We start from the raw sequence: 14,034 nt of genomic DNA on the forward strand, positions 1-14,034 counted from the left end.
GCTGTAGGAGACTCGGCAGATGCTATCATTACCTTAATTTAAGTTTTATGAATGAGGAAACGAAAGCTCAGAGAGATTAAGTCATTGGCCCAAGTTGCAGGAAGTAGGCAGTGATGCTGCCAAACCACCTCAGGAATTCTGATTCCACATTCCATGTTGATTTCTGTAACATCCTGCTGCCCATCAGAATGTCCAGGCGGCGAGAAATGGGAGCATCTGCAAAACAAATTCGTAAATACAATGTTTGTATCTGGATAAGGTATGCTTAAAATAGAGATCTAGGGAAAGAGCTCAGTACAAAGATGTTCACTGTAGTGTTGTCTATAGTAGTTAGGGACTCGGTTTGTGTGTGTGTATGTATTTATGTACACGTGTACACACACATGATTACATAGGGAAATCATAAATGTGAGCCGTTTTTGTTTGTTTTTGAGATAGGATCTTGCACTGTTGCCCAGGCTGGAGTGCAGTGGCATCATCATAGCTCACTGTAACCTCAACCTCCAGGGCTCAAGAGATCCTCCTGCCTCAGCCTCCTGAGTAGCTCAGACTACAGGCGTGTGCCACAATGCCCAGCTAATTTTTCTGTTTTTTACAGAGATGGGCTCTTTCTCTTGTTCAAGCTGGTCTCGAACTCCTGGCCTCAAGTGATCCTCCCACCTCGGCCTCCCAGAGTGCTAGGATTACAGGTGTGAGCCACTATGTCTGGCCTTAAACATGAGTTTAAAAAAAAACCAGACTATATATAGAAATACATATATACACAAACCAAGTCCAATAATGATATATTCAAATAATATATTTCTGGAATTTTCCTAAAACTTTGTGGTTATATCTCTTAGTTTGGGGCATGTGGGTAATTTTTATTTTCTTTATTCCTTTCTATATTTTCCAAATATTCTGTTCAGAAACGAGGATTACTTTTGTCTGATTTTCTCCTCCTACAGGAGCAGGTATCTGGGCTTTGGGCCTTGAGGGAGGGGGTGGTCCCTAGAAGCCAGGGTGGGATGGCTGCTCATTTGAGTCCTAGAATACAATCTGAAAAGTGGGGTACTAGAGAAACGTCACAGCAGAAAGCCAGATAAATTGTCCAATGTGTCATTGGCTTCAACAGCGTAGTAAGAGAGACAACCTAGGTGCGAACTCAAAGGACTAGATGAAGTCCACAGGTGGGGGTGGACGGTGTCACCCTCCCCTGGGCAGACCAGAGGGAATCTGCTGGGCTTTTTCAAGAGTGCCTGAGCCTCATATATGGACAGGAAGGGAGTCATTAATGTGCCAACTCAATGGGGATGACCTTTGCCATCATAAAACTATTGGCAAACCTGACCATAGTGATAATGACACTGCCTTGGGTCTGCTTCTCTGTGCACGTCTACGCCGTGATTCTCTCTCTTGGCATGACAGACTGCCCTGCCTGCTGCCTTATAAAGGGGCTGTTAACATATACAATTGTCTTGGCAAAACCCTCTGTAACCCCTGGGACCAGCAATAGTGACAATAGCAGGAGCTACAGCCTCGAAGAGTCGCAGCCTGGAAGGACACAGGAAGCACAAGGTTAAGGCCACCAAGTGAAGGTAAAGAAATGAAGGCAGCAGCAGTGGCCTCTGGGGAAAGGCTGGGAACCCCCAGGCCCGAGGAGGAGAGATGACCTGGGAAGTGTAACATTTTCTGGGCCCCAGGACTGAAGAGGCCTAGGCTCCCAGGGCCTTGTCATGACCCCACCGACCCTCCCCAGACCCCTCCTGCTGCAGGAGGCATCTCACCCCTTGGCTACGTTGCTGTTGGCCTCTGTTGTTCTTCATCGGAAGTCTCTGTAAGAATGTTCCGGACCCTTGAGACCCATGTACCCTTTCACTACACTTTTTGAAAGCTGCTTTCTTAAGGGTCCGAGACAAATGACTGAGTTGTCCAGATTTTGTGTCTTTGGCCACTCTGTGATGGCCCTCTCTCGAAATGTTGCTATTTTGTCCTGGCCACTTATCATTCTCCTATTGGTCAAAATGAAGATCAGAGGCACAGTTAGTGGCCTTTTGTTTTCTTTTATAGATTATATGAAAGAAAATTGTCATCAAGTTGATAACTTATCAAGCCTTTATGTCACGTAGATGCCGCAGTGATTTCTTTTTCCCTAGGCCCTAGGCTCGGGGTTTGGAATCTCCAGATGCTGGTGTGTGCTGTGCAGTTGGGTTGCCATGGTGCTGGAAATGGCCTGTAAGCGCCAAAACCCTGTGATGGCGCTGGTGCCTCTCACTGAGAGAGGCCGAGTGTTAGGCGGGGATTTGGGTTATGTGCAGATTTAACCACTCCGTGACATCAGAGGTGCGATTTGGTTGTTCTCATCATCTTCACATCCTGATCTTTTTTTTTTTTTTTTTTTTTAAGACAGAGTCTCACTCTGTTGCCCGGGCTAGAGTACCATGGCATCAGCCTAGCTCACAGCGACCTCAAACTCCTGGGTTCAAGTGATCCTCCTGCCTGCCTCAGCCTCCCAAGTAGCTGGGACTACAGGCATGTACCACCGTGCCTGGCTAATTTTTTTCTATATATTTTTAGTTGTCCAGCTAATTTCTCTCTATTTTTTTTTTTTTTTTTTTTTTTTTTAGTAGAGACGAAGTCTCACTTTTGCTCAGGCTGGTCTTGAACTCCTGAGCTCAAACGATCCTCCTGCCTCAGCCTCCCAGAGTGCTAGGATTACAGGTGTGAGCCACCATGCCTGGCCCAGATCCTGATCTGATCACTTTCTTGACTCTGTCCATTGACTGAGCTACATTCAAGTGTTTAAACAGCCAAATAACCCATTTGATAAAAGGATGCTGAACTCAAAGCTGCTGGATGAAGTTCTTCCTGGCCTTGGTCATTCATTGCACCTATAAACTCTGCTGATTTGGGGCTGGTGACTGCAAATCTTCAAAGATGCATCACCACCTCCCTAGTGCATCATCTTCCATTCCTCTGCCCTGCCCAGCCTCAGCCTCTTGGCCCCATTATCACTATGCCAGGGCACTGGCCCCAATGTTGGAGGACAGAGCTGAGCCCTTGTCAGGAAAGGGAGCTCCACGTTCTCATTCTCCACCCTTCACCCCTAAGCCAGCCACATAACCATTTGTCAGAGACACATTGGGTGTAGTCACTTTTGATACAGATACGCTGGCACTATCTGAATGCCCTCAGGTCCCTTTTTCCTCCTGACCTCAAGTGATCCTCCCATCTCAGCCTCCCGAAGTGCTAGGATTAATCCTAATCCTAGGCATGAGCCACCATGTCCAGCCTAACTGTCCTTGTGAGTAAACAAATTAATCAATAAAGAGAATATTTGGGGGCTTATAAAAGTGGGACAGAGCCAGGCAGAGTAGCTCACGCCTGTAATCCCAGAGCTTTGGGAGGCCAAGGCGGGACAATTGCTTGAGTCCAGGAGTTCAAGGTTACAGTGAACTATGATCATTCCATTGCACTCCAGCCTGGGTGACAGTGAGACCCCATTTAAAAAAAAAAAAAGTGGGACAGGAATTGCAGAGTATGGGGAGGAAAGCTGTCATGTTGCTTCAGGGGTAGAGGCGTAATTAGGAGAGGTCCGTTGAGGATAATGGCTCCTGCTCCGTGGATGTGGAGGCCACCGCTCTGCTTTTGGAGCAGCTGACATTCCTTACCTAGCAATGCTCCCTTCCAGTGGTATTTCAGTTTAGCCATTGCTCCCGTGGAAGGTTCGGTCTGATAGTAGCACAAGCCTCAGGACGAGGTGCTAACACTATCACTGAAAACTGAGCCACGTCCTTGTGCTTTCGGGGTGGCTTCATCAGAATTCAGAAATTTTTTTTCCAACAAATCACAGCTCTTTTGCACTTTCTACCTTTCTTCTCCCCACCCTCCCAGCTGCTTGCTGCTTACAATTTAATGAGTCAGTAATGATTTTTACCAAGGGAAAGTAAGGAAACAATTTTGGGGAATTATGCATAGTGTGTTGGAATTATGAAACTGTATTCCACGTGGGGATAATTTCTGTGTTATATACTGGAAGTTTCCTAGCACTTAATCGGAAACTAGATATAAAGCAGTTTACTAAGGTTTTGATATAGTATCTCTTAAAATGTAAAAGTGCCTCATGTTTTTCCTTTTCCACTTTTTAACCTCTCTAGTTGATTGATTTTCAGATGAAAATGAAATTCTAAAGTTCCTTTCACAAAGCACAGACCAAAGCAGCAATTTGGAAAGAGGAATTATTTTGATTAATGTTGATAACCTGTAAAGTCATTGCTATTAGCACCACTTTTTTTCTATATGAAATATTACATCACAACCAAATTTTAGACCTGGAGTGACTTTGCCAGTCAAGGTGACTATCATTTTAGAGACTACTCATGTGCTTATTTATATATTTGGTATTTTTTATGTACTGGTCATAACCAATCAAGCACATATTCTCAAATAATGACTATAAAGTACAATATTCAAGGGTAACATGATGGAGATACGAGTGAAGCCCCTACATCGGGAGGCTGTGAGTACTCTGCAGATGCAAGTTCTTAGTTTATTATCCACTAAGCTGATTACCTAGTACAGATTCTATTTGACCTCAAAATCTGCCAAGCAACAGAAGGCCGTCCCTACAGCCTGCTGTGTCTGGGAGGGAGCAGGGACACTCTCCTCAGGGAATGCAGTGGAAATGTTACTCTTCAACTAACCAGGCCCCATAGCCCCCATAAAGGTACTTTGGCTTCTCTATCTGCCCGTCCCTGATGACTCTGCTGGAATTTCTCTCTCCCGTATCCAGCAAAATCCTAGCCTAGGCTGTTTGTTTGTTTTTTACTTTCGGAGATACAGAAATATTTATGAATGAAATGATATGATGTCTGGGATTACTTCAAAATAATATGGAAAGTGGGGAAGCAGAGGGGGATAACTCCGGAGCAAGATTGGCTATGAGTGTGTCATTGTTGAAGCCGGGTAGGCACGGGAGCGCATTATGATGCTAACACTGCGGTGAGCGTCCTCGTCCTCGTTCGTGCGCAGGCATTTCCCTGAGCTGGACGCCAAGCAGAGGACCTGCCGGGCTTACGCACATTGTACATTTTGTGGGATGCTCTCAAACGCTGTCCAAAGTGCCTGCGCAGTTTTATATTCCCAACGGTCACGCATCTCACCAAAACTTGAGATTTAGCATTTTTTAAATCAATCTGATTTTTAAAAAGTGGCATATCTCCTTGTTTTCGTGTGCATTGTCCTAGTCACTGGCAAGTTTATGCATCTTTTCACATTTGCTGGTTCTTGTGGTTCCATAGTGTAGTGATTATCGCATCGCTTTACATACCTGCCGGCTCTTCAGGTATTTTTCTGTAAATCACCTGTTCACATTGTCCCAGATTACATTTGAAATCACAATGAGTGATTTCAGTCTCTTCCCTCCAAACAGTAGTGGGTAGCAGCCTGCTTGCATTAGCTTGTGAGAGTCAACTGTTACATTTTCAAAAATTTTGCTAACTGGTTATCAAATATTGGTAGCTCAAACATCGGCCCTCGTGGGAATACGTACAACAGGGCAATGAGCAAATGCTAAAGATCAGGCCTGCCATCCCTAGAGAGCTGGTCGTTAAACATTTACCAACACACCACTGCCTCTGAGGATCCTCGGCTAGACACAGCCTGGCTCAAAAGAGCATCTATGTGCCCCTGAGGTGCGGGTGCCATTGACTTTCTGGCTGGGACCAGGAAAGGAGTCTGGGGCTTGGCATTTCCTGTGCTCAGCTTCATTTGGGGGAATCTCGGTGGGGGTGGGGAGGGCAGCACCACAAGGACACCCAGGAGGCCCAACTTGCTTCTGCAGTGAGGCTCGGTAAGGGTGGACACAGGTCCTGGCATAGAGTCTCATCCTTGGTCTTTTTAATTTCTGTGCCAGGCAAGGCCAGCTCCATAATTTGCAGGGCCCAGTGTGACATGAAAAGGTGGGGCTCCTTGTTCAAAAACGGGAAAAAAATCGTTTTCCTTTCTTCTTTTGAGATCTCTCTCTCCACCAGTGATGGTGTTTTTTATTTGCTATTTATTGTCATGTTCTCTCAGGCATGGAGATATTTGTGGGATGGACGCAAAACCTCATTGTTGCCTGGGGTCTTGCTTGGTGACTTGGTGCACAGGGCGTGCACGACTCACCTGGATGACCCTCCACTACCGTGGGAAGGCCATGGGGACGAGACCACAGGGAACCCAGGGGCAGATTTTCTGAAGTGTGCTCCATCTACCCATCAGACTTCAATTTTATCTTCACCAAGATGAAATGATTAAGAAATTCAACAGGCGTGCATGGTGGTGAGTGCCTGTAGTCCCAGATACTCAGGACGGGGAGGCAGGAGGATCGCTTGAGCCCAGGGGTTTGAGGCTGCAGTGCACTGTGACCGTGCCTGTGAGTAGCCACTGCACTCCAGTCTGGGCAACATAGTGAGACCCTGGCTCAATCAATCAATCAATCAATCAGCAAGCAGGGCAGCTGCCCTTGAGCATCAAACCCCAAGAGTGGGGACTCCTGAATGTGCAGCCCATGAAGCCAGCCCTGAGGCCAGGCAGCACCGTGGCCTCTTGGCTCTGAGCTATGTGCAAGTAGATGTCTTCAGTGCCACAGTGGTCACAGTCTGGGTACAGTAAAGTCAGAGGGTGTGGGCAGGTTTGTGTTAACAGTCCTTCTTTTAGCATATATTTATTGAGCAAATGCCATGGGCCAGGCACTCTTCTGGATATGAAGACAACAAATAGAGAAAAGTCCCTGCCCTCCTGGAGCTTACACTCTGGCGCAGGGGACAGGCAACTAAGAAGGTACATCAAAATATATAGAGAGAGTGTCAGCGGTAGGTGCTAACAAAAAGTTAAAGCAGGGGAGGGATGGAAGCCCAGGGGTGCTGCTGAGAGGATGAGTGAGTTGACATTTTACGTACTAGGCGTGGGAGGGCTCTATGGAGAAAGGGACTTTGGACCAAGGTCCTGAGGTGAGGGAGGGACACACCAAGCACATGTCCAGTCCTTTACTCCATGTCATCTTCTTTGTGAATGCTACCGAAGAGCCTGGCGGGACCACAAGGACTTGTGAGCACTGGGCAACACCACAACCTTTTCAGCCAGAATTTGCCTGTGGAACGTTCAATTTGAGTTAGAAGTTATTTTCGGCTTTGGAAACAGCATATAAAAAATACACTGGTTAGATGCCCCCTTTTTTCTGTCATGTTTACGAATACAGTTTTCTTTGAAGCAGATCCTTTATTTATTGTCATATTTTTAGAGACTTGGGAAAGTTATCTTTGACAGCTTCTGATGATGAAACGCTTTCTGCGATGATCTTTCACCCCCTCATTCTTTCAGGGGCTCAATGGGGTTTCTTCCCACAAAGGAAAAGTGGAGTTAAATAACAAAACTGCAAAGCTGCAGGATGAGGAAAAGGAGCAGTTCCTCCACAGCAGGGAAGTGTCATGTTATTCTCCCAGGCTATTTGAAAAAGAAAATCCCCAAATAACAGTGGATTCAATAACATCTTTCTCATGTACAAATGTCTGGGGAAGGCAGACCAGGCATGGCCTTCACTGTGATAGCTCCAGGCTCCTGGCCTTCTGCTCTACCATATTCAAAATCACCTCGTGGTTCAGGATAGCCACAGGAGCTCCAGCCATCACACCCATACTCCAGGGAGGAAGACAGGGTGGGTGGAATGGCCTATTTCCTCCCTTTTAAGGAAAAATTCCTTAAAATCCCTCCAATAACACTTTCACATTTATATATATATATATACACACACACACACACACACACACACACACACATATACATATATATCATAAATACATTATGGGCCAGAACTTAGTCACAGCTATGGCCACACCTAGCTGCAAAAGAGGACTGGAAATACAGCAAAGGTATTTAGCTGGGCAACAATTTTGTTAGAAACTGATGTTCTATTACTGTGGAGGGAAAGGAGAATGGACGTTGGGAAGAGTTTCTGACAGTTTCTGCCATAATCACGGACTTCGTTTCCTTTTAAGTTTATGGAGGCTGTAAATATTAATACTTAACTCCTAGGACCTTGAGAAGCTCCATATAAAAATGTTCTCATTCTATCTTTCTAAAAATCAGATGAAAAACTCCAATGAGAAACTAAGTTAAATTAATTCTGTTGCCTTTATTATTTTTGTGTATGTTACTTCAGTTGTCTACCATTTCGCTTGCTCTTGAATTGCACAGGTAAGCACTCAAACGAGGTGAGGATTTCACTGCAGTCATACAGAGCTTTGTGCTTTATAGGACAAAATGATTTTTTTTTTTTTTTTTTTTTTTTTGAGACAGAGTCTTGCTCTGTCACCCAGGGTAGAGTGCAGTGCTGTCGTCGTAGCTCACTGCAACCTCAGACTCCTGGGCTCCAGGGATCCTCCAGCCTCAGCCTCCTGAGTACCTGGGTGGTCATCCTCCTGCCTTGGCCTCCCAGAGTGCTAGAATTACAGATGGGAACTACTGCGCCCAGTCTAAAATAATTTTTTAACATGCATTTGAGAAAGTAATAATAATAGGTTGATTGCATTGATATTAGATTCAGTTCTGGGCTCTAAGGAAAGCATTTTCAAATGGACATCTTACATTTTTTTTCCTGTTGAAAATCATCAACAAAGAAAGCTTCTCTCTCTTGTTGACCCATGCCACAACACAGGATCTGCACAGGCAGTTTTTATACAGTTAGAGTGGCTTTTAGATAGAAAGCTAATGCAAAAAAACAAGTTCTATTTTCTTAGCTCTTGTATGCCTTCCTCTTGAAGATCCATTTTCTTTTTTCTAATAGCAACAGTCGTTCTCTGCCTGCATAGCAACACAAGGAAAACGTCATGCTTCAGTTACAATGACTGTGGGCCACTACGATATCAGATATCTTTTGTGCACAGCCACCTGGTGATTAAACTGCTAACATTTTGCTGGTGGGAGGTTTTCCCTTAGGGTCAGAGAAACTTTCAGGAATATTATGATAAACACAAAGCTATATCTCATTCATGAATGTCTCTGCTTTATTAAAATATATTTGTCTTTGAGTTATGGCTGGTTTCTTAACACAGTTCTTTCTTAGTTAATAATACAAGCAAGATTCCTTGTCTCTAATCCTGATTTCAGTGGGAAATAACACAGACAGACTCAAAACTATATTGTGATACAAAGTATAATAAAAGGAAAATCTATTATATCCCCCAGCTATGGAAATATAGTTTAATTGTATAACATACAAGAATGACTGGCATTAAATTCAGTCTCGGCTGCAAAAAATCTTAACCTTTTGTGAGAAATCATTTCATTCCAAAGAGACACTGCTGGATAGATAACCTAGCTGCTTGTGGACTTAAACTTTTTTCCTATTGCTTTAGGAAGCCATTTCTTGATGACTCTCCGTTATCTGTCTGGAATGTTTCTGTCCCACCTCTGACAGCTGTCTTTTCTGAGTTTCATCAATAGATGGAATTAGCATAATGCATTTTACAGCATAGGACCATCCTGTTGTAGAAAAAAGAAGATTCTCATGTTCTCAAAATACATCGTCATCTTTGGGTAAAATATTCTTTGCTTAGGTGAAGGGATTCAAAATGGCAGTAGTTGTGTCCTCCACGTTAAGCCCTGGGAATACCTCTTTTTTACATTTGCTCTTCTGTGGTTTCTGTTGGCTGGAGAGCCTCCATTTGTCCCTCCAGATCCATGCCCCTCCTGCTCTGTGCCCCTCGGGGCAGCCTCACCTGCCAGGACTGGTTCAGGGGCTGCTGAGCCCTGTGGTCACCAGTTTGGTTTGGCCAACCAGAGGCCCTGGCAGAAACTGGAGGGAGGAGAAAGGAGTCAGGATGTTTACTCTGGCTTGCTCCCTGCTGACACCAACTGCTCTCTCTGCAGGGTTTGGTGACGGCTCCTGTTATTGCCCGCTCAGGGCTGTTTCACCATCCCTGTTGGTTTTCTTCAAACTTGCCCAACACCTTTGTAAAGAATCTCAATGTTTCCATGAAAGCATGCTGTCGATTGCTGCCTGGGACCGACTGATACGCAAATCTTCTAATGACAACCTCTAAGAATAGAGGATAGTGGTTATTTTGCCTATGATTTGTTTGTAAAAAATGTTTTCATCATGAATAGGATTTAAGGCAATGAACTGGGTATTTTAAAGGTATTTAAGTTTTCTCTGCTGTTTGTTTTTACTACCAGAGTTATAAACTGTTCGCATTTTCACAAGAATGTAAAAGAGGAAGGATATGGTTCTGCAAGGTATTTGTACAACTCAACCAGTTCTCGAGGCAGGGTGCCAGCATCTTGCTAGAGCGTGCAGACTTGTGTTAAGTGGTGTTCTTCCCAGCATCATGGGGACGCAGGGCTAAACAGATGAACATTTACTGAGTGGGCTTCAACCTTGGCAGCATCTTCTTTACCCGGCCCTCTGCATGGGGGCCGGTTAACCTGCTGGCTTCTTACCCCTTTACCACCCTGCACCCTATGTGCTGACCCCAACACTCCCAGAGAACCCACGACAGCCTCCTACAAAAAGTGTTCTAGGGCTGAAGCTAATCATCCGTTGTAAGAGTTTGGGTGAGAAACTCAGAATGTTCAGATTATTTTTTCAAGTTTATCGCCAATTAAATTTGGTTTGAACTTGGGTATTTATGCTATTTCTCATTGTCTCCACTATTGGGGTGATTCTTATTTCAAAACTGCAGTAAGGCATATAAACTGTGATATTCTGGTAAATTCTATTTGCATGGACAGCTTCTTAAAAAACCCAGTCTTAAAATTAGAGAGGGCACTAATATGTAGTTTTAATCCACAGCTCTTTTATAAAAACATCTGTTAGCTATGTGTCTTTTGGGGCCAGCTATACAGATGGAAAACTCGAGGGAAGGGTCACTGGGTTAGAACTTGCAGGGCCTGTGCTCTAATTCCTAGAAAGCAAGTCTGTAACTTTGCTGCTCCTTGGCTTTCTCTTCAGTCATTTGGAGATAACACCTACTAGACAATGCTGATAAGGATAAAATGAGATAATGGATGGTAAAGTAATCAGCTAATTTAAATATTCTAAAAATACAAATTGTTGTTGTTGCTTGAAAATATAAAATATAGTCTGAACCAGTGGTTTTTAACCTTTCTTGGGTCATGAATGCCCTTTGAAAATTGATGAAAGCTACAGATCCTGTCTCTAGAAAAGTATAAGCAGAGGATTTTCTTATACAATTTCAAGAAAGCCCACCACACCCCGGACAAATTTCGAAAAATAGGCCTTTTTTTCTTTTTTAAAAGATTTGCTAAATGCAAAAGGTAATGTAAATGTTAGCTATAAATTTCACCTGCATTCATTTATAAGATTTAATATTTATAATTCTACACAAGATATACAAATTACAGACTGAAAGTAAAAATATTCAAAAGGAAATATTATCAAACTGTTCTAAGTTCTTTTTTTTTTTTCTTTTGTAGAAGCAGAGTCTCACCATGGTGTCCAGGCTGGTCTTGAACTCCTGGCCTCAAGCAATCCTCCTACCTTGGCCTTCCAAAGTGCTAGGATTACAGGCATGAGGCACTGTGCCCAGCCTATTCTAAATTCTTTTTTTTTTTTTTATTTTTGAGACAGAGTCTCACTCTGTCATCCAGGCTACCGTGCCATGGCGTCAGCCTAGCTCACAGCAATCTCAAACTCCTGGGCTCAAGTGATCCTCCTGCCTCGGCCTCCAGGGTAGCTGAGACTACAGGTATGTGCCACCACACGGCTAATTTTTTCTATTTTTAGTAGAGACAGGATCTCATTCTTATTTGAGCAAAATTTAAATGCCTAGGGTTATTGAACTAAAATAGTCAGGTTGAAAATATCCTGAAGTATAAAGTCAAGAAAGTAAAGTTCATTCATTTATTCAACACATATTTCTTGAGTATCTGTATGTGCCAAGCACCATTCTAAGTGCTCAGGATATGTCAGTAATTAAACAGTCAAAATATCTAAAATACAGGGAGTGGTACTTTCATTTTCATTTTTTCATTGGTTAAGCTGTTAAAGTTCCAAGTAATGTATGAATACTCACAGCCAATGAGTTCATTAATTGTAGAATTCATGCTTTACCTCTTATGGGGCACAACTTATGGGGGAGTAATTTTGTATTAGTCATAGAACTATATTTGTCTGATCAGCCCCTTTTTAAAATTTAGTGTGTGTATTTTAAATTTAAAGCTACTATAAATCTGCCATATTGAAGGTAACATTGAATACTGTGATCTTCACGGTACCGTCTCAGCTATGAAGCTGGTGTGCAGATTATTCCCTTTGGTCCACTATTTGAATTTATGGATTGTTTTTGAAGCAAATGAAATAATTTGCATGAATCACTTTGGTTACTTTAAGAAATATTCAAATGATGTCATGAATACTTTCAAATATTTTGAAATGTTTTTAGACTATGTGGTCTCTGAAATGACTGGAAGGAAAAGAATGAGAAATATTGTGGCATTCCTAACTTTACTACTTTGGAGTTACTTTTAGCTAATTTATCACTTTAGTGTTTGGCAAAATGGCAGAATATTTTTAATTCCATAAGCATTATATAATAAGACATGTAATGAAGTATTAGATTCTAGATCTGTACTTTTTTCTTGTGTAAGAGAGAATGTGTGTGTGTGTGTGTTCGTGTGTGGTGTGTATGTATATGTGTGTGGTCTGCATGTGTGTATGTGTGTGTGCATGTGTGTGTATTGGTGGAAATGTCATCTTGTCAGCACTGAAATGGGAAGAGGTTTGTTTATAAAAACAACGAACTGGGTAAATATCCCCTTTGAGGTTGTTCACATGGGTTAGGTTTAAAACAAATCATATTTGAGTTTGACTAGATATCAGTCTCGCTTTTTACCTTTTCAGGGATTTCTAATTGAGACACTTCTGTTCCTCAATGGGTCACTCACCTTTCCCACTTCCCCCAGGCCCTCTCTGGCCTCTCCTTGCTCAGCGAACCACATTTACCTGTAAACCACAGCCCCTGTTGTCCGTGTGTACTTTCCTAGGGACTTGCATGGCCTCCTCTGTGCCCTGTGCTGGAACATTAGTAATCTGATTGATTGATATGGAATTTGCTTCTCTGTCCCAAAAAATGAATAAAATTCAACCTTCCACTAACTAGACTAGGGTTTCTTAAACGTTTTTTTGTGCCACAGCCAGTTCAGAATAATTTTCAAATGCATAAAATAAATGAGATTACAAGGAAACCAAATTGAAATAGTTATCAAAATGTTAAAAAATCTGTAATATTAATTTAAGTACTTCTTTAATAAGCTATTAAATAACAAGACCCAGTGGTAGGCCTAATAGCCACCACAATTTTGCAGTAGCGATGAGCATAAACCATATATTTTATGTGTATATGCAGATGTGTATTGAGATATCCACAATTGTGATCTGATCTAAACTAAAATGAATCTGTGAAGTTTTTTTTTTTTTTTTAATTTTTAGAGACGAGGTCTCTCTTTGTTGCCCAGGCTGGAATGCAGTGGCACAATCACAGCTCACTGTAGCCTTGAACTCCTTGGACTCCTGAGCTCAAGGGGTCCTCCTGCCTCAGCCTCCCAAGTCTCTGGGATTACAGGTGTGAGCCACCATGTCCTGCACAAAGAACCTGTGATTTGGTGCCAGGGCCATAGGTCTATTAACACTATTGTGGCTTGTTGAGTACGTTGATATTTGGTGTAAAAGCTCCATTTCAGTTAAAGGTTAATAGAAATAAAAATGTACTTTCTTCTCATCTGGGTTCATGGACCCCTAGAGAATCGTCCCCCTCCATCTGCTCTGCACTGTCACACTCAGCACAGTGCCTGACACGGAGTCATTTCCCAATAAATGTTATCTGGATTGAATAAAACACAAAGCAAGGAAACTAACATTATCAAGCCTTTGTGAAAGTTGCCAGGCCTTTCACCTCTTATCTCATCGACTGCTGACTGCTGGGGACCTGGCAGGGCAGGATTTAAACTCAGGGCTGTTTGACTCCAAAGTCCACACTGTCTGCTCACAACTTTGCC

At 42.9% G+C, this 14,034-nt stretch overlaps 1 long non-coding RNA gene across 1 annotated transcript; it reads right to left on the minus strand.

The window, feature by feature from the left end:
- Positions 1-6,418: 6,418 nt before the first annotated feature.
- On the minus strand, positions 6,419-9,759 carry LOC138376226 (uncharacterized). Its single transcript, XR_011231647.1, has 4 exons — positions 9,632-9,759; positions 9,284-9,501; positions 8,605-8,820; positions 6,419-7,111 (listed from the first exon to the last, which is right to left on the minus strand). It is a non-coding gene; the product is annotated as an uncharacterized lncRNA (long non-coding RNA).
- Positions 9,760-14,034: the final 4,275 nt, after the last annotated feature.

The sequence above is a fragment of the Eulemur rufifrons genome, chromosome 28 (assembly GCF_041146395.1).
Source record: "Eulemur rufifrons isolate Redbay chromosome 28, OSU_ERuf_1, whole genome shotgun sequence".
Lineage (NCBI taxonomy): Eukaryota > Metazoa > Chordata > Mammalia > Primates > Lemuridae > Eulemur > Eulemur rufifrons.